Source organism: Syngnathus leptorhynchus, chromosome 5, assembly GCF_054491065.1.
Source record: "Syngnathus leptorhynchus isolate UIUO chromosome 5, UIUO_Slep, whole genome shotgun sequence".
NCBI lineage: Eukaryota > Metazoa > Chordata > Actinopteri > Syngnathiformes > Syngnathidae > Syngnathus > Syngnathus leptorhynchus.
Genome location: NC_141199.1, coordinates 2,106,821 through 2,125,883, shown reverse-complemented (window position 1 = coordinate 2,125,883; position 19,063 = coordinate 2,106,821). Strand labels below are relative to the sequence as shown.

The 19,063-nt window shown below is 48.1% G+C and overlaps 1 protein-coding gene and 1 long non-coding RNA gene across 4 annotated transcripts in view; one reads left to right on the top strand and one right to left on the bottom strand.

The window, feature by feature from the left end:
• Positions 1-19,063, top strand: part of LOC147056226 (syntaxin-3-like) — a 58,340-nt gene that overhangs the window by 36,000 nt on the left and 3,277 nt on the right. The gene's annotated exons all lie outside the window — the stretch shown is intronic.
• Positions 11,154-19,063, bottom strand: part of LOC147056225 (uncharacterized) — a 62,978-nt gene continuing 55,068 nt past the window's right edge. For all 3 annotated transcript variants that reach the window (XR_015066043.1, XR_015066045.1, XR_015066044.1), the window contains 3 exons: positions 15,931-16,274; positions 15,446-15,570; positions 11,154-12,518 (listed from right to left, as the gene is read on the bottom strand). This is a non-coding gene — a long non-coding RNA (uncharacterized LOC147056225). The remainder of the gene's footprint in view (positions 12,519-15,445; positions 15,571-15,930; positions 16,275-19,063) is intronic.

Here is a 19,063-nt window from a genome sequence, read left to right as displayed (position 1 = left end):
AGCGACCACATCACACCCATCCTCCGTTCTCTGCACTGGCTCCCCATCAAATTTTGAATAAATTATAAGATCACCCTCCTCACTCACCAGTGCATCCTCGGACATGCTCCCCCATACCTCAAAGAACTCCTTGCCCCCAAATCTGCCACCCGAAGCCTCCGCTCATCCAATTCTCACCTTCTCCACGTCCCGAACACCAAGCTGCGCACCATGGGTGACCGAGCCTTCTGCCATGCAGCCCCCACACTGTGGAACTCCCTCCCCGACCACCTACGAGCACCCCAATCTACTGACTCTTTCAAAACCGGACTTAAAACTCACCTCTTTACTTTGGCATTTCTGTAATTCCTGTTTTTATATCCTGGCTGTCGTCCAGTTGTTTTATACTTGTCCTTGCTTTTTATTCTTGTTTTTTACTTGCCATGTAGCACTTTGAGATTCCTTCGAATATAAAGTGCGTTATAAATATAATTTATTATTATTATGATTATTAGTCTCTCGCATCCCAGTAAAGTCCGATATCAGGGGGTAGGTTTGCTTTGTCATGCCAATTAGTTTGACAGTACTGTCTCAATGTACTGCAGAAAGGATCCTCTTTCTGCTTTTCAGCGAGTTGTTGCAGTCTTGTTTCAGTGGCTGGAAGACATTGTCTTATAGAGTCCACAAAGACTTGGATGTCTAACTCCAGATCTTTTTCTTCTTGCGTAGCCCTGTGATTCACTGGAGCGCTTGATGGTGTATCTGCTGTGATGAGCTGCTTTCCCGGTACGTGCACAATCTTGTAGGTGAATTTCGTCAGTCTCAAAACACATGGAGGAAGTTCATCCAGAGCTTTGGAACTCAGCAAACGGACCAATGGCTTGTGATCCGTCTCTATATTGAAGTTCATCTCGAGCGCCTCCTTTTCTATCTGAGCATAACGTTTCTCAGCGTCAGATAGCTCCCTAGAGGTGAACATAATTGGTTTCCAGTCCCCACTCTCAGGTTGGTTCTGCCCCATAACCGCTCACTCCTGAAGGATAATGCGTCAGCTGACACGCGTGTCTCTGCTTAAGGTGAGTTTACATTCAGGACTCTGGGTGAACTCAGTTGTGATTTTAGCTTCTGAAAAGCTTCTCTCTGCGGTGTCCCCCCAACACCATTCTATCTTCTCAGACTGTAGAACCGTTAGAGGCTATGCATATGTGGAGAAATGAGGCAGGAAATTGCCCAGGTACTTAGCCATGCCCATCACTCGCCTGACATCAGCAACGTAGGTGGGCTCTGGCATCTCCAGTATGGCTTTGACTTTTCCTGATTTGGGCTTAACACCTTCATCCAAGAGGCTGTGTCTCAATAACATTACTTTGCTTTTTGCGAATTCACACTTGTCTTTGCTCAAAGCCAGCTGACCGGCATTTTGGGGCAAAATGTCCTTTTCTTTTACATATCTGGCATTCTGCATCCTTAGCAGGGCAATACTTCCAATGATGATTTGTTGTATTTCCACATCTTCCACAGCCTGTGGTTCTCTCCATATTTGCTGGCTTGAGACGTGCGTTGCCCTTGCTACCTCTTTTTGGTGCCGTTTGGATCTTTGGTACTGTGGTAAAGTAGTCTATGATTTCAGACTGCCTCTCATCCATACTGCCACGCAGCACGGGTTGCTGCCTCTTTAGTTCTTCGCTGTGGCGCACTCTGGATGAGTGCTTTGAGTCTTTTCCAGTGTGAGACCAGGGTCTATCTGGAGAGACTCAGAAAGCTTTGCATCTCTCAGATCCACAACAATCCTGTCTCTGATAAGCTCTTCTCTTAGAGCTCCAAATACGCAGTACTCCGCTGTACAAGGCTATGAATAGGAGTGATGAACAATTCTGCAGTCTGTTTTGCTTCCTGATTTTGTCTATTAAATCTTGCATGCCCAAAACTCACATTTTTCTTGCTCACACAGTGGTTTTCAAAAGCTTGTTACACATCTGTATATTTCTTTTTCTGATCACTGCTCAAGGGCAGAACACTAAGTACGTATGCTGGACTTCCCTCTTCACCGCCAAGGTGTTCGCGGTTCAGGTGAGGTCCTTGGATATCTGCACTGGTGTGAACCCTTTCTACACAGTCCCCGTGGATGTGAAGTGGGGCTGGATCCGCTCTGCCCTTCCTGAAGTCTATAATAATTCATTTTGTTTTTGTGGTGTTCAATAGAAGGTTGTTAACTTAACACCACACAGTCAGTCTGTTGACCTCATCTCTGTAGTCGGACTCGTCTCCCCCTGAGATGAGTCCGACCACAGTGGTGTCATCTGCAAACTTTATTCAGACGTTTGAGAGATGGGTCGGGAGGCAGTCGGACGTGTATAGCGTGTACAGGAAGGGACTCATAACTCAGCCTTGTGGAGAGCCGGTGTTGACTGTGATGGTGTTGGACTGGTGGGGGCCAAGTCTGACAGATTGTGGGCAGTTTGTCAAAATGTCCTTGATCCAGAGGCAGGTGGTGATGGGGAGACCCAGGTGGAGCAGCTTTTGGATCAGGATCTCCGGGATGATGTGGTTGAATGCTGAGGTGAAGTCCAAGAATAGCATTCTTAAGTAGTTCCCCCGGTGCTCTAGATGGCTCAGCGCGGTGTGGAGAGCAACGGTGATAGCATCCTCAGTTGATCGGTTTGCCCTGTAGGCAAACTGGTGGCGGTCCAGAGTGGGAGGCAGGCAGGTCTTGATGTTTCTGAGAGAGACTGGTCTCTCAAAGCATTTCATGACAACAGGCGTAAGTGTTACAGGCCTGTAGTCGTTGGGGTTGTCCACTGCTGTTTTCATGGGGATGGGGATGATGGTGGGGGGTCTTGAGGCAGGGAGGGATGGTGGCCAAGGACAGGTTGAAGATTTTCATGAACACTCCAGCCAGTTAATCAGCACAAGCTCTGAGTACCTTACCGCGTACTCTGTCGGGGCCGGCCGCCTTGCTGGGGTTCACTGTTCTTAGTGCATGTCTCACTTCGTGCACCTGGAATTGTCATTACGACGGCCTTGGGGGTGGGGGTGATGGTGATGTGACCGCTGGGGGCCTGACAGTCTCAAACCGGGAAAGGAAGTGATTCGATTCCTCTGCCAGCAAAGCATCAGTCCTGGCTGTCATCTGGTGGTTGCCTCTATAGTTCGTGACGTGATTTATTCCCAGCCACATCCTTCTCGGTGATCTTCAATTCTTCTTCTGTAGGCCGCTTTGGCTTCCGTGATACCTCTTTTCAGGTTCGCACTACCCTCGCTGTACACTGCCCTGTCCCCTGACTTGAAGGCAGTGTTGCGTTGTTTCAGGAGGCATTGCACTGCAATTTTCATCCAGGGTTTTTGGCTTGCAAAAATCCTGACTCTTTTGTTGACGGTGACGTTATGTAGGAGAGTACCGTGTCCCCCTGGAGGTTGTGGCTATAGAATAAATCCCATATTGTAGTTGCAAAACAGTCCTGTATCTGAGAGAGGGCTCCTTTGAGCCAGGTCTTAATTGTCTTTCTCTCAGGTTTTGAATTCTTCAGCAGGAGGGTGTAGGTGGGGGTGAGCGACAAGCAGAGGTGGTCAAATCCAGCCAGATGGGGGAGTGGGGACGCTTTGTATGCATGCTTAAAATTGGAATAAACAAGATCCAAAGTGTTATTCCCTCTGGTGGCGAAATCCACAAACTGGGTGAGTTTGGGGAGCACAGACTTCAGGCACGCCTGGTTGAAATCACCAGCAACAATAAGGACTGCGTCGGGATGGGCGAGCAGCTGTTTGTTTATGGTGTTAAACAACAGGCTGAGAGCCGTGTTAACGTTAGCATCGAGTGGGATTTAAAACGACTATTGTCAACTCCCTCGGGAGTTAAAAAGATCTGCGTCGAGACTACCAGAACCTCTAAATCAGGAGAACAGTGTTTGTCTGTAACACCACTCGTTGTGAACGTAAACACAGACCCTCTTCTCTGCTCTTACCCGAGTCTCAGTTTCTGCCCTGCCAATGTAGCATCCGGCCTGCTAGCTCGACTGCAGCATCGTTAATCAGCGGGTGAAGCCACGACTCCGTGATGAAAATAATGCCGCAATTCCGCACGAAACCCATCGTGGCCATCTGTAGCTCCAAGTTGTCCATTTTGTGGGGGATGGATCTTACATTCAAGAGGAATAGGCTCGGCACTGCTGGCCTGTGGGGTTGTTTACGTAGCCTAGCAGCCGAGCCCAACCGGCGTCCCTGCTTCTGCTTCCTCTCTCTCCGCCGCCTCTTATGCGTGCCGGGTGGGCTGATCATCCACAGAGACCCCGGCGATCTCGCTATGTCCTCCGGAATGGTGTGTTTACGGTGATAACTGCCAGAAACCGACAAACTGTGGCTGCAGCCTAGGTCGATAAGGTTGTGACCACTGTATGAAACTGTTGCATTGTTTCACTAATAAAGTGCATACAAGAAAAATACAAAAAACAGGCACCAAACTGGAGACCTAAGAGCTGGTGCACCAGTGCGTCCTGCCATTTCGAACGTTTTTGTTGGAACTGTTTTTCCTGTTGACATTGGACAATGTCCTTCACTGCTGAGGGCTTCAAGAGGTCAAATGTGGTGCGCAGGTCTCTCTTTAGCATCAGGCTAGCAGGAGATGTCTTGGTGGTTGCATGTGGACTGTTGCGGTAGGTTAGCAGAAAGTTGTGCAGTCTCTGCTGTACTGTTCCTTGTCCTTGTGATGTTTTCAAGGCATGTTTCATGGTTTGAACAAACCTCTCAGCAAGCCCATTTGTTGCAGGGTGGTAGGGAGCTGACTTAATGTGTTGAACCCCCTTACCTTGTAGGAACCCTGCCATTTCCTGTGAGACAAATTGCGGTCCATTGTCAGAGACTAGCTGTGCAGGAGTCCTCCTAACTTTTTGATTGCCTTCTCTGCGGTGGTTGATCTCATGATACCCACCTCTGGCCATTTACTGTGTGCATCAACAGCAACAAGGAACATCCTGTCCTCCACTGGTCCCGCAAAATCAATGTGTACATGGTGCCATGGTCCTTGTGGGGATTCCCAGGGGTGAAGAGGCGCTAGTGGAGGGTTGTTTCTGACTTTGTGGCATGATGGACAGCTTTATGCCAACTCTTCAATCTGTAGATCCATGTTCGGCCACCAAAAATAGCTTCTCGCTTTTTCCTTCATTCATACTATTCTGCTGTGTCCCGAACGCAGTTGTTGCAGCACTTTTGTGCGAAGTGACCGTGGAATGACCACCCTCCTCCCCCACAGCAAACACCCTGACTGGACAGACAGTTCCAACCTCCTCCTGAGGAAGGGCTTCAGGCTTGCGTTATCACCAGCAAGTTGACCTTTGACGACGACGGCCATGACCGCCGATAACTCCGGGTCATTTCAAGTCTCCCTTTTTGTTAGAGATGTTCTGACTCTAACTTATTTTGCAAGAACCACACGAGAGACAGTATGCCCTTTAAGCGCTTGCAAGTGGAGAGCCTGTCCGTTACTGTAGGTACAGCAATGTTCGAACAAACTCTGCCGTTAGTCTCTTACAAGAGCATATTTATTGAGAACAAGTGGGGTGGGGGTGACATTGGTCATGTTTGGTGGTCACCTCAGAAACTGGTTAATCAGTGCAGAGGGTCCCAGCTCATTGTTTTACAAGGCCGTAAAAACAAAAACTAGTGGAGCATTGTAGATGACTAACTAAGCAAGAAAGTGTTTCCTCACCATTTGGAAAGTTTCAACAACTGAATGTTTAAACTTTTCAGAGTCAAGGAAAGGTAAAAAGTTTAAACAAAGTTAATAATTCTAGTCTACATTCAAACATAATCATACGATCAAGATAGTTTATAAACCCTAACACTTTTCACCTGTACATCTGTGACAGGTGCTTTCTCCACCTCCCTGAAGTAGAAGATGTCCACCGTGTTCGACTCCGGCTTCATGACAGGTAATGGCAGTCTGGATAAGTCATCCGCATTGCAGTGGAAGTCCGATTTGCGATATTCCAAGATCCAAAATCCAAAATGGCGCCGGGTACGGCAGCCTCCGTGGGTCGCTCTCTGCTTCTTTGTCTTATTTTGTGTGTTTTCTGTGTTCTCTGCTGCCCACCCCGGATCACTTTTACCAGAGAAGCGCTGTTAAACATCGGACAGTCTTCTTCTGGTATTTTCTCTCCTGTCCTCTCAGATTCAAACTGTTTGCCAGAGATTTTAGCTGGAGCGGCGATGCTATACAAGCTAGCACGCCGACGACGGCGCGGAAAACAAGCCGGAGCCCTCGTTAAGCTGAGGCAGAAAGGGTTCCGCTCTGCCCTACCATCAATTCATCTGGCAAATGTTCGCTCCCTGGCGAACAAGATGGACGAACTGCTGCTCCTCACTGAACACTGATTTCAGCAGATCCGCCGCGCTGTGTTTCGTTGAAACGTGGCTTACCGAATGCACCCCCCACTACGCCGTGGAGTGAGCTGGGTTTCGGCTAATGCGAGCAGATCGCAGCGCGGAGCTCACCGGAAAAATCAAAGGGAAATGGACTCTGTTTCTACATTAATGAACGTTGGTGTACTGACATCATGGTGTTGAGTCTTGCAGCCCTCTCCTAGAAACACTCTTCATAAACTGCCAACCGTTCTATTCACCACGGGAGTTCTCCTCGATCGTCATGGCGGCTGTTTACATTCCACCATACGCGCGTGCGAGTGAAGCCACGCAGATGCTGGCCGACCAGGTGACAGACATGGAGAAACTTCTACCAAATTCACTAATCATTGTTTTGGGTGTTCTCAACAGGGCGAACCTCGCACACGAACTCCTCAGATACAGACAGCACATTACGTGTCCCACCAGAGGGGCATGGACACTGGACCACTGCTACACCGTAATTAAGGATGCATACCACTCTATGGCTCGTGCAGCTTGAGGACTCTCGGACCACTGTCTAGTTCATCTGGTCCCGGCCTACAGGCAGAAACTAAAAACTTCTAAGCCTGTAGTGAGGACTGTGAGGAAGTGGACAGTGGAGTCAAGGCAGGACCTCCAAGCCTGATTTGACTGTACAGATTGGGGAGTTTTCGAAGCTGCAACTTCAGACCTGCATGAACTCACTGACACTGTTACATCATACATCGGTTTTTGTGAGGATCTGTGTGTGCAGACTAAGACCTTCTGCACGTACAACAACGACAAACCTTGGTTTACACCGAACCTCAGGAGGCTGCGCAAAGCCAAGGAGGAGGCCTACAGGACTGGCAACCGGGACCTGTTCAAGCAGACCAGAAACACACTGAACCGAGAGGTCAAGAGAGCCAGGAGGTGTTATGGGGAGAGCCTGGAGAGACACCTCTCATCCAATCCTGATCCCTCAACAGTGTGGAAAGGCCTGCAGAGCATCACAGGCTTCAAGAAACGAACCCCCCATCCTGTGGAGAGCCCAAGGCTTGCTAACCAGCTGAACAGGTTCTACTGCAGGTTTGATCGGTCCTCCCACACAACAGGACCTCCTGCAGCAAAATCAACATACTCCCCTCACAACCGCTCTGTCCACACCTCCATCACCGCTGTCACCTAATCTCTCTCTTGCAGAGGCCGTGCCCGCACTCCAGATCCGTGAGGAGGAAGTGCGCCAGGTGTTCCGGAGACAAAAGATCAGGAAGGCACCGGGCCCAGACGGCGTGTCACCTTCCTGCTTGAAAGTCTGTGCTGAGCAGCTGGCGCCCACCTTTGCACGGATCTTCAACCGCTCCCTGGAGCTGTGTGAGGTGCCCTCGTGCTTCAAAAGCTCCACCATCGTTCCAGTGGCCAGGAAGCCCACCATCACAGGATTGAATGACTACAGACCTGTCACTCTGACATCTGTGGTCATGAAATCTTTCGAGAGGTTGATGCTGAACCACCTGAAGCATGTCACGGGTCCCCTGCTTGACCCCCTCCAGTTTGCCTACCGGGCAAACAGGTCGGTGGATGATGCGGTCAACATGGAACTGCACCACATCCTGCACCACCCGGACATCCCAGGAACGTACGCCAGGATCCTGTTTGTGGATTTCAGCTCGGCGTTCAACACCATCGCTCCTGACATCCTCCAACAGAAGCTCGTCCAGCTCGCGGTGCCTGCCTCCACCTGTCATTGGATCACCAGCTTCCTGACCAACAGGAAACAGCGTGTGAGGCTGGGGAGCATCACATCTGGCACCAGGACCACCAGTACTGGCGCCCCTCAGGGGTGCGTCCTCTCCCCACTGCTCTTCTCTCTCTACACCAACGATTTCTCCTCAGGTGACTCTCCTGTGACGCTCCTGAAGTATGCAGACGACACGACTCTCATCGGACTGATCCGGGACGGTGATGAGACTGCGTACAGACAGGAGGTGGAGCGGCTGGTCCACTGGTGCAGCCAAAATCACCTGGAGCTGAACCCGCTCAAGACCGTGGAGCTGACAGTGGATTTCAGGCGAGTAATTCCAGTAATACCCTACTCTCCTCAGACATTTTCAAGTTCCTGGGTACCACAATCTCACGGGACCTGAAATGGACCGGCCACATAGACTCTGTCCGAAAGAAGGCCCAGCAGAGCCTGTACTTCCTGAGACTGCTCAAGAAGTTCAACCTGCCGCGGAAGCTGCTGAAGACCTTCTACACAGCCATCATCCAGTCTGTCCTCTGCATCTCCATCACTGTCTGGTTTGGATCAGCCTCCAAACAAGACAAGCACAGACTGCAACGGACAATCAGGACTGCAGAAAAGATCATTGGAACCAACCTCCCATCTATCTAAGACTTGTACCTGTCCAGGACCAGGAAACGCGCAAGCAACATCTCTACAGACCCTTCTCACCCAGGTTACAGTCTGTTTGAACTACTCCCCTCCGGACGGCGATACAGAGCTCTGTACGCCAAAACCAGCAGACACAGAGACAGCTTCTTCCCCCAGGCTGTTGCTCTGATGAACTCACACCATTCTTAGAGTCTCAGAATCATTGCTGTGCTATAACATCCTGCTCTCCACACCTTTTTGGATTGTCTACACTGTTTGCACTATGTGTCTTCTCTGCATCCATTGCAGCCTGGTCATCCTGGAAGCAGGACCCTCCCATCTGTTGATGGCTGAGAATATTGTCATTTGTCATTTTCACATGTCCTGAGTGTTGTTAGTCACCTAAATGTTGAACAGAGACTGTGATGTAACGAAGTCAAATTCCTTGTTTGGCACGCTCAAACATGGCGAATAAATTCTTCTTGAATCTTGAATCTTGAATTTGATGTCATACGCATGTGCTCACCTCTGCAGTCGGGATGCAGCAAGAGACGGTATCCCAGTGTGTGGACCGAGAACGTTTGTGAGGGGTCGATGGTCAGTTAGGAGCGTAATCCTCCTTCCATACAAGTATTGATGGAACTTCCTAACTCCAAACACAATGCTCCGTGCCTCTCATTCCAGCTGAGCATAGTTAGACTCTGCCTTGTTCAATGTCCTTGATGCAAAAGCGATTGGCTTTTCCTCACCACCCGGCAGGACATGAGAAAGAACCGCCCCTACTCCATAAGGAGAGGTGTCACAGGCGAGCTGAAGTGGAAGTGATGGGGTGAAGTGAGTGAGCACCTCGGATGTAATCAGCACTCCTTTAGCTTTTTGAAAAGCCTCCTGACAGCTGGCTGTCCACTTCCACGTTTTGTCTTGGCGTAGCAGTTCGTGCAGAGGTTGTAGCAGTGATGACAGATTGGGGATGAAGCTCCATAGTAGTTCAACAGTCCTAAGAAAGATCGTAGCTGACTGATGTTTTGTGGTGGGGGTGCATCCACGACACCTGTTACCTTTGATAGTGCAGTGTGCAGCCCTTCAGAATCGATCACATGCCCCAGATATTCCACAGATGGTTGGAATAAGTCACATTTGTCCTTACGGATTCTCAAGCCGTAGTCCTTCAGCCTTTGAAGGGTAGCATCCAAGTTGCGCAGGTGCTCGTCATCGTTTGATCCGGTGCACAGGATATCGTCAAGGTAGCACTGTACCCCAGGCAGCACACTAAGGATTTGATCCATTGCTCGCTGAAACAGTGCTGAGGCTGACGTGATGCCAAACGGCAGTCTGCAGTATCTAAAGAGTCCCTTATGTGTGTTAATGGTCAACATTTCACGTGACTCTTTCTTCATGCATTTGTAGGTAAGGCTGACTGAGATCTATCTTACTGAATTTTTGTCCCCCACTCAGTCCAGCAAACAAGTCGTCAATTAGGGGGTGGATATTGCTCTGTCGCTAACACAGGGTTAAGTGTTACCTTGAAGTCTCCACAGGTCCGGATTCCCCCATATGTTTTTGGTACTGGAATGATGGGCGTGGCCTACTGACTGTTGGGCTTCCTGTGTTGCCATTTCCATTGATACTGATATTAATGGCCTTTTCCAAAGTCAAGTTACTTTCTGTGAGTAATCTCTTCTGTGCTGTTTTGTTTCTGAGTCCACATACCGGCCTGTCTCTCAAAATGTCATTTAACACATCCTGGCACTCACAGTGTTCAGCTAGCTTGCGAAGTGCTGCTACAAACTGGGTGACCGACTCACCCTTCTCCTGGCTGCGTCTGCGAAATCGGAATCTTTCTGCGATTAGCAGGGGTTTCAGTGAAAGATGGTTTGCCAGAGCATCCACTATTTCTTGGTATGTTTTACTGCCTGGCTTTGCTGGTTGTAGTAGGTCGCGTAGCAGGTTAAACATTTTCAGCCCCATTATACTAAAAAAAGTGGGTACTAACTTATCCTCCTCTATATCATTAGCCACGACGAAGTAATCAAAAGGCTCGGTATATGGGCTCCATTGTTCAATACTTTCGTCAAAGGGACCAATTGAGCAAATTATTCCAGCCATTTTAAGATCCTGTTTGTATGACGCTGCGTTCTCTTCACAGAAGTCTCCCCCCAGTAGGCTAGGCTACTCCTTTTCACCACACTACTCACAACGTTGTTGATAGTCCACCGATCCACTCCTCCCCTCGAGCTGAAGCTGGCCGTCCGGTTCAAGCACACCTGGTGTGGTGACAGTGACTACTTGCCCACCATCCGCAGCAGCGCAAGGCATCAGCAGGGAAGAGAAATAACTTTCACGGCGCGGACAACACGCGTCAGTCCAGACGTCCTTGTCGCCAGTTTTGTTATATCCTTACTATTTTCCAGGGACTTATATAGCAAGAATAGGTCGGACAACAACGTGAAGGTTAATTGTTTTATTTCTTAATCGCAGTGCGTTAACAGGCGCACAACACACAACACAGAACGCCACCGAGCAGTCCCATCCCACTTCCGGGGTTCCTTACTACGAAACTTAAGCTAGCCCAAAATACACAAAAATCATCAGCGTGTTAACTTTCATTTAAAAAAAAAAAAATACCTGGCCTAATTCTTTTTCTGATGTGCTTGACCTGTATTTTGAATCACATTCACGAAGCACATTTCACCAATAAAAATGTGTCATGAAAATTCTTTATTTGGGGACCTTTATCAAATATGAGATTAAAAAACGTACGTATATACAGGGTCCGGCAAAATGGTTAAAATAAAATAGGGTTAATAAAATGCAAATAAAAAAATGCAAATAAATGAAAGAAACAAGAAAGTTTTTTATTTTCAAAAAGTACATATACTGCCTTTTCTTTGATTTGTTTCATTTCATTTCATTTTCGTTTTCGAATAATGTTATTTTGTTTCGTTTCTGTTGCTAATTGAATTGGACTGGTGAGCATTGCACTTTCATTGTGGAAACGTTTATCAAGAACGAATATGTAACTACAACACATCGAGCGTTCCGTTTGCGCTTCAGATTTGGTAGACATGATCCCGTACCTGCTCGAAACATGATCTTGTTATGGGTTGCTAACTTTAGAGCCAGTGGATCAGCATTGAAACGAAAATCAACCGGCCGACCTCGCACTGCCAGAACTCCAAATGTGGCAGCAGTAAGACCAAAATAACAGTATTCGAAAATGAAACGAAAATGAATAGAAACAAATCAAAATGGCATCATAGGTACTTTTTGAAAAAAAAAAAAACGTGTTTCTTTAATTTATTTGCATTTTATTAAACCTGCAAATGTGTAAGATCATTTTGCCGGACCCTATACAATATAGAGAGGTGTCGTTTTTTGTTTTGATTAATTTTCATTACTGTAACGTGTTTATAGAGAAGGGGTAAGACTAGAAAACCTTTTTTTAACTTCAGACTGAACTTTATTTTATGCTGGTGAACCAAGGTTCTGTCAGTTTAACGTGTTAATAATTACAAGCTCTATCTTTTTAAATTACGCTCAGTGAGTGACCCATAGGCTGCACCGCTAGTCAAAAATAAACTTCATTCATGCTCTGTTACATTATATATGAACAATTAGCCAGTCAATTTGTACTTGTATACAAATAGGAAAAGTTGTTTCTGTTTAATATTTCTCTGTACATGAGTGTGCCTGTGTCCAGATATCAGTTGGATTTGAGGGCTTTGAGAGCGTAGACTGAGATGAAGAAGTGCAGGATAATGGCACCAATGTCATAAAGCAGAAGCAGCAGTGTCACTCCCCAGCAGTATGCCTGCAATAGACAGATACCGTAGTAAAATGACAAGATGTGAGTTGACCACTCCACAGACTAGTAGGAGGGTTCCGGGAAAATTTCACAATATAATGTCACAATCCCAATGTCATTCAGGTCAGGGGGCATGCGCAGCGGCGACGCTTCGCTGCGCTTCATTGCGCTTCGCTGCGCTCACCATCCTCCTCCACTTGTTCGGTGACCGTCTGGCGTAGGTCCGAGCGCACGCTGGGTCAACACTCTTCAGAAGATTCCCAAACTACGCCAACCACCACACACGTGGCCTCTTTACTGGGCGCTTCCAGCCTTTCGGGTTTGGCTCACAGATTATTCTGTTAGCCAGGTTCGTCCGCGGGAAGCTAACCACATGGCCGTAGAAGCTGTTGTATACACACCTCATCTCCACCCTCTCCAGTACTATCTGGTTCGACACAATCTTCCCAACAGATCCCAAGGATGCGGCGAAGCGGGGTGCAAACAAAAGTGTTCAGCCATAGTCTTTGGCCCGCGGTCAGTGTCCACGCTTCACTTGAGTATAGCATGACAGGCATGACCAGCGAGCGAAAGATGCAGACTTTAGTCAATCTGCTCAGATATCGGGAGCGCAACATGGTCTTCTTCAGTGAGCCCATCGCTCCCTGTGCAAGGCCAAGTCGAGGATCGACTTCTGCCTTGCACGAGGTGGAGCAGTGAACCATGCTGCCGAGGTAAGTGAACTCTTCCAAGATCTCAACCTTCTCACCTGCCACGTCGGTTGACTCAATAGCACCATCCCGAATCTCCCCGAATGCCTAGATTTTTGTCTTGATCCAGGAGACACGTAGACCCAACGGCTCCGCTTGCTTCCTCTCTCTTGCATTTCAAGGGCTCCCGTGAGAATATCCGGTGTCTCTGCAAAGTTCACTGCGTCGTCTGCGAAGTCCAGAACGCTGATCTGGACGATGCCGCAAGCATGCACTCATGCCTCACCCCAGTATCAACTGGGAAGAAGTCAAAGGTGGCGCCACCCCCACGGTGGTCTGGTCGAACGAAGTTCCCGTATTGTCCTGTAAAATGGGCGGGTATCACCTGTAATCAGGTGACGCTCAACCATCTCGCAGAGACCCTGGACCCGTTTCTCCTGATCCCGTCGTGCAGCCTGAACGGCTTCGCAGCGCAGCTACCTGTCGCGATCGGCATGCCCACTAAGCCTAGCTTTGCGGCATTCGTCGACTATGTTCGCCGTCCCGACAGATAGGTCAATCCGACGTCTCCTGGGTATCTCAGGTAGGCTTTCCTTGGCAGCCCCCAGGGTCTAGTCTCTGAACCCCTCCCACATTGCTTGCAAATCCCCAGAGGAGTCCAGCCCCCCAAGCCAGACTCCTGACGTATGCTGCAGCCACGTCAGGCTCCCGTAGCAGCCGATTTCTCTGGGCCTTGAGACAGAGCTGTAGCATGGCGACGAGGAGCCGGTGGTTAGTAATGAAGAACTCAGCACTCCGGAACACCTGACAGGCCCGCTGCAGAGATCATACACCACCTACGAGAATGTGGTTGATCTTCCTGATGTGGCCGGTATTAGAATACCAAGTCGACCCTCACGGATCCGGCCTCTGAAACCACAAACCACCAACCCTCAGCTTATGACTCCTGGCAAAGTCCAGCATCAGGGAGGAGTTGGTGTCACGTTTCCCATCAGAGAATATTCCAGAGGACCGATGTACGCCTCGTAGCCACTCCTGGAGCTGCCTGTGACAGCATTGAAGTCCCCAAGGATAATCAGGGTGTGAGGGTTGACAAATTATTTTGATTGTATGATTATGTTGGAAATGTAAACTAATGATGAACCAAACTTGTCCTGTTCCCACAACATAGTAAAACAATGTGCTAAGTCCCCCTGCATTGCTTGACTAGCTGCAGAGGAAGCAATCTAAGTTGTTCTGCTTCCCCCAACATCGTAAGACAAAGTGCTAAGACCCCCTGCTCTGATTTGACCAGATGCCGGGGTTCACCAAACCTGTCCATGCTTACCTCCACCCTGGTTTCTCTCAGTAAATACTCTCTTGCAAGAAACCAAGGGCAGCCTGCTTTCGAAAACCTCTGTATGCTACAGGGTGACAAACGTTTTCCCCACTTGCAAGTGCTAAAGGGCAAACTGTCTCTATTATGGTTCTTGCAAAGAAGCTAGAGTGAGCACCACTCTAACACAGGGTGTCCCCTCCTTGGGACCGCGTCCACCGCCGAGTTGAGCTCGGTGTAGAAAGATTCCTTCATGGAGAGCTCACTCACCCCGGAAGGAGCGAGACCAGCCAAATGAGTGAGCAAGGCGCAGTCGCATAAAACGCTCTGAGACAGGCGTGACTTCCTTCACCTGCGAGACCACTGCCATGGCCACACCCTGGAGGTGCTGGCCCTCGCACTGGCCCAACCACTAGTAGGTGTAACCGCCCACTCTGGTTTCACCCGAACAAGGCCGCCTCACCTCTGAGAGGGCCGCCACTCCAATGCCCAACCTGCGGAGCTCTGCAGACAAGCAAGACATGTTGGAGTCTTCCTTGAGCGAGAGCACGTTCCAAGCAGCTGCCTGGATCAGACGCCTCAGGTTTAACCGAGGGCTTCGGGATCCTGTGTGCAACGCGACGCCACACCAGCCTTGCAGCTTCGATGTTTCCCCCCCAATTGGGCTACGGGGGTCCCGAAAACTTTACCCTGCCGCCTTCATGCGGCGCTGGATTTTTGCATCAGGGGCACTCTCTCAGAGCGGGTTTGGTTGTGGCTTTTGTCGTTTTGTTGCGGGAAATTTAGGGTAGAGGTGGGGGTGCTGGAGAGAGCTCCCGGTGGGGTCTCCACCTCCACCTAGTCTGCTGGGGGACTTCAATACTAATTTGAGCAACTGCCGTGAGACCTGGAAATGTGTGATATGGAGCAATGGCCCATAGTTATCATACCTCAGTGGTTGGCAAGTGTATTTTAACACCATGGGTTTCCACACTTGAAAAGGAAGGACTTGACCAGACTGAGATTTCACTCTTTGTTCGGGTTTTTATTGAGCAAAACAATCAGGGTGAAAAACCTTTAAAACACATACAAAAAATTGATGAGTTTAAACAAAAGGTACAATTTTTTTTTCAAAATAAAACAATGCAGCTTAGTGTTGTTTAACACATAAACTAATAAACAATGTAGATAAAGTTCAGTCTACCAATTAAGTAAAATGCATTTAAGTAAATTAACTATTTTTAAATCAGGCATTCCAGCCTTTTTACTGATAAAAAGAAAGAAAAGGTTTGAACATAAAGTGATCCTTTCAAACAAAAGTCAATAAAAAACTTAATGCTTTTCATAAAGACAACACATTTTCCAGACCAACTGTAATGCAGTCAGTGCTCTAAATGGTTAACTAAATGAGTCCAGTTGATAACTGTGAGCTCACCGGTAATCCCTTTGGTCTCCTCTTCCCATGAGTTTTTCCTTTCTCCGTGGAGCTCAGTGCAGTTTGCTGCTACTGCTGTGTTGCTCGCTGATCGAAAGGAATGTGTTTGCTGCTGCTGCTGCTCACTGGACAAGAGGATTGTGTTGTTTGCGGCTTATGAACCCTGGTGTGTGTGTGCTCCCAATCAGGGTAAATTGCGCTCAGCTGTTGAGGCGCTCTGTGGAGCTCCACTGCGTGCTGCGCGTTCACATTGTACACCTGCAGTGACCCCTTGTGGTCACATGCACCCGCAGACAGGTGCGCACCTCCCAGGTCAAAGTCAAAGTCTGCTTTATTGTCAATTTCTTCACATGCCAAGACACACAAAGAGATCAAAATTGCGTTACCCACTATCCCGTGGTGACAAGACATATTACAAAACACCCAAGAAAACAACACAAAAAGTAAAACAAGGCAGATACAATGAATAAACAAGAGCGATAAATAAACAAATAAATAAATAAATAAATAAATAAATAAATAAATAAATAAATAAATAAATAAATAAGAGGTCACCGCAACAGTGGTGTTTTGTTATTAAATGTCTGTGCTCGTAATGCACTGTCCATAACAAACAAACAAACAAACAAACAAACAAACAAACAAACAAACAAACACTTCAAACGATGTCCATATGTGCACCTTGTACTAAGAAACGCTGAGCAGCAGATCCATGATACAATTTGTCATCCTGTCAGATTTCCGATCTCATGTTTTGGTCACTTAGGTTTAGAGTGTCAGGGCTGACTGATCAACTGGTGGTGTGTTGGCTCCAATTATAGTGAGGGTTTGCTTGGAACCTCAAGAATCTCCGGTCAGAAAGAGTTTCAACTCAAAGGAGGTGGACATTGATTAAGATGTCTTCATCCTCCAGACACTGTCCGCATACTCTTGCCACATGGGGCCGGGAATGTCGTGGATCAGGAGAAACCTAGGACCTACTGCACCAGTATAGGGTCTGACCATGGGTGCAAGGATTTCATCCCGATACCTAATGGCAGTCAGACTGCCATTCTCTAGCCTGTAGAGGTCCGTTCGTCACTCCATGGAAATTCCTCCCCAGACTATCACTGACCTACCACCGAACTGGTCATGCTGAATGATGTTGCAGGCAGCATAGCGCTCTCCATGGCTTCTCCAGACCCTTTCACGTCTATCACAGGTGCTCAGGGTAAACCTGCTCTCATCTGTGAAAAGCACAGGGCGCCAGTGGCGGACTTGCCTATTCTGATGTTCTATGGCAAATGCCAATCGAGCTCCACGGTGCCGAGTAGTGAGCATAGGGCACACTATAGGACGTCGTGCCCTGAGGCCACCCTCGTGAAGTCTGTTTCTGACTGTTTGGGCAAAAACATTCACACCATTAGCTTGCTGAAGGTCATTCTGTAGGGCTCGGGCAGTGCTCAACCTGTTCCTCCTTGCACAAAGCAGTGGATATTGGACCTGCTGATGGGATGAGGACCGTCTACGGCCCTGTACAGCTCTCCTAGAGTAACTGCCTGTCTCCTGGAATCTCCTCCATGCTCTGGAGATTGTACTGGGAGACACATCAAATCTTCTTGCAACAGCACGCATGGATGTGTCATCCTGGAGGAGTTGGACAATTTGCGCAACTTCAGGAGGGTTAAGAAATCGCCTCATGCTTCCAGTCATGATAATGACTCTTGCTAAAGCCAACACTTGTAGAAAAACAGTTAAAAAAGATCAAGAGGGAGGAGCTTGAAATGGGCTCCTCCTGCAAAACCAGTCCTGTTTTGGGGACCATCTCGTCGTTGCCCCTCTAGTGTACCTATTGTTAATTCCATCAACACTAATGCAGCTGAAAGTGATGAACAACCCCCTCTGCCTGACCAAAACCTTATCAGAAAAGTGTAATTGAATTCATGCCATTCCCTGATAAAAAACTGCTCCTTTAATTTTTTTGAGCAGTGTATTAGACCAGGGGTGTCAAACTCATTTTTTTCACGGGCTGCATTGTAGTCATAGCTTCTTTCGGAGGGCTATTATGACTGTCAACCCAAATAAATGTATGTGCACCTCATATTATATACAGTAAAAGCTCCAAACCAAACTGACAAATAAATCGTTTTCAAATCAGACGAGTGAAAACTGGTCAAATGTTTAAAAATAAAAAACGATATTGAAAGTGAAGACAATTTGCAATTCTAGTAATGACACAAATTTGATGCACAATTTGTCTTTGCGGGCCACATAAAATGATGTGGCGGACCGTATCTGGCCCAGCGGCCTTGAGTTTGATGCCTGTGTATAAGACTATAGTGTCCCTTTAGGTTGAAATCCTTAAACAAGACAACTGTCTCTTTACAAATTAGACAAACACAATTGCCTTGATTTTCAGTGAAGTATTGTAATTCCCATTTCTCTTGAAAGCGATGGCCCTCAATATCAACTTTCCTCGTTTTCTTATCTGTGCAAACACACAAGCTCCCTGTGCCCACTGTGGACCACTGTGTGCAACACCGGATTAAATAAATAAATAAATATAGGACGTCATTAAGAACTTTGTCAGCTGGTGTGAGCTCAACCAGCTTCAGCTGAACACCAGCAAGGAGTTGATTGCGAGCTTTGGGAGGACAGCACCCATCTTCACTCCAGTGAACATCCAGGGATCGGACATTGAGGTAGTGGAGAACTACAAATTCCTGGGTGTTCGCCTTAACAACAAACTGGACTGATCACACCCACGCCCTGTACAAAAAGGGCCAGAGTCGCCTCCACCTGCTGAGGAGACTGAGGTCCTTCGGTGTGTGAGGGGGGTCTCCTCCGGACCTTCAATTACTCTGTTGTGGCCTCAGCCATCCTCTACGCTGTGGTCTGCTGGGGTGGGAGCAGAACGGACAGGGGGAGACTGAATAAGATGGTCAGTAGAGCGAGCTCTGTCCTGGGCTGTCCCCTGGACTCCATTGATGTTGTGGGTGAGAGGAGGACGTTGCTTAAGCTTAAATCCATCATGGACACCACCTCTCACCCCCTCCATGAGATTGTGCAGTCCCTGAGCAGCTCCTTTAGCGGCAGACTTTTGCACCCTTGGTGTAGGAAGGAACGGTTCCGCAGGTCCTCATTCCCTCTGCTG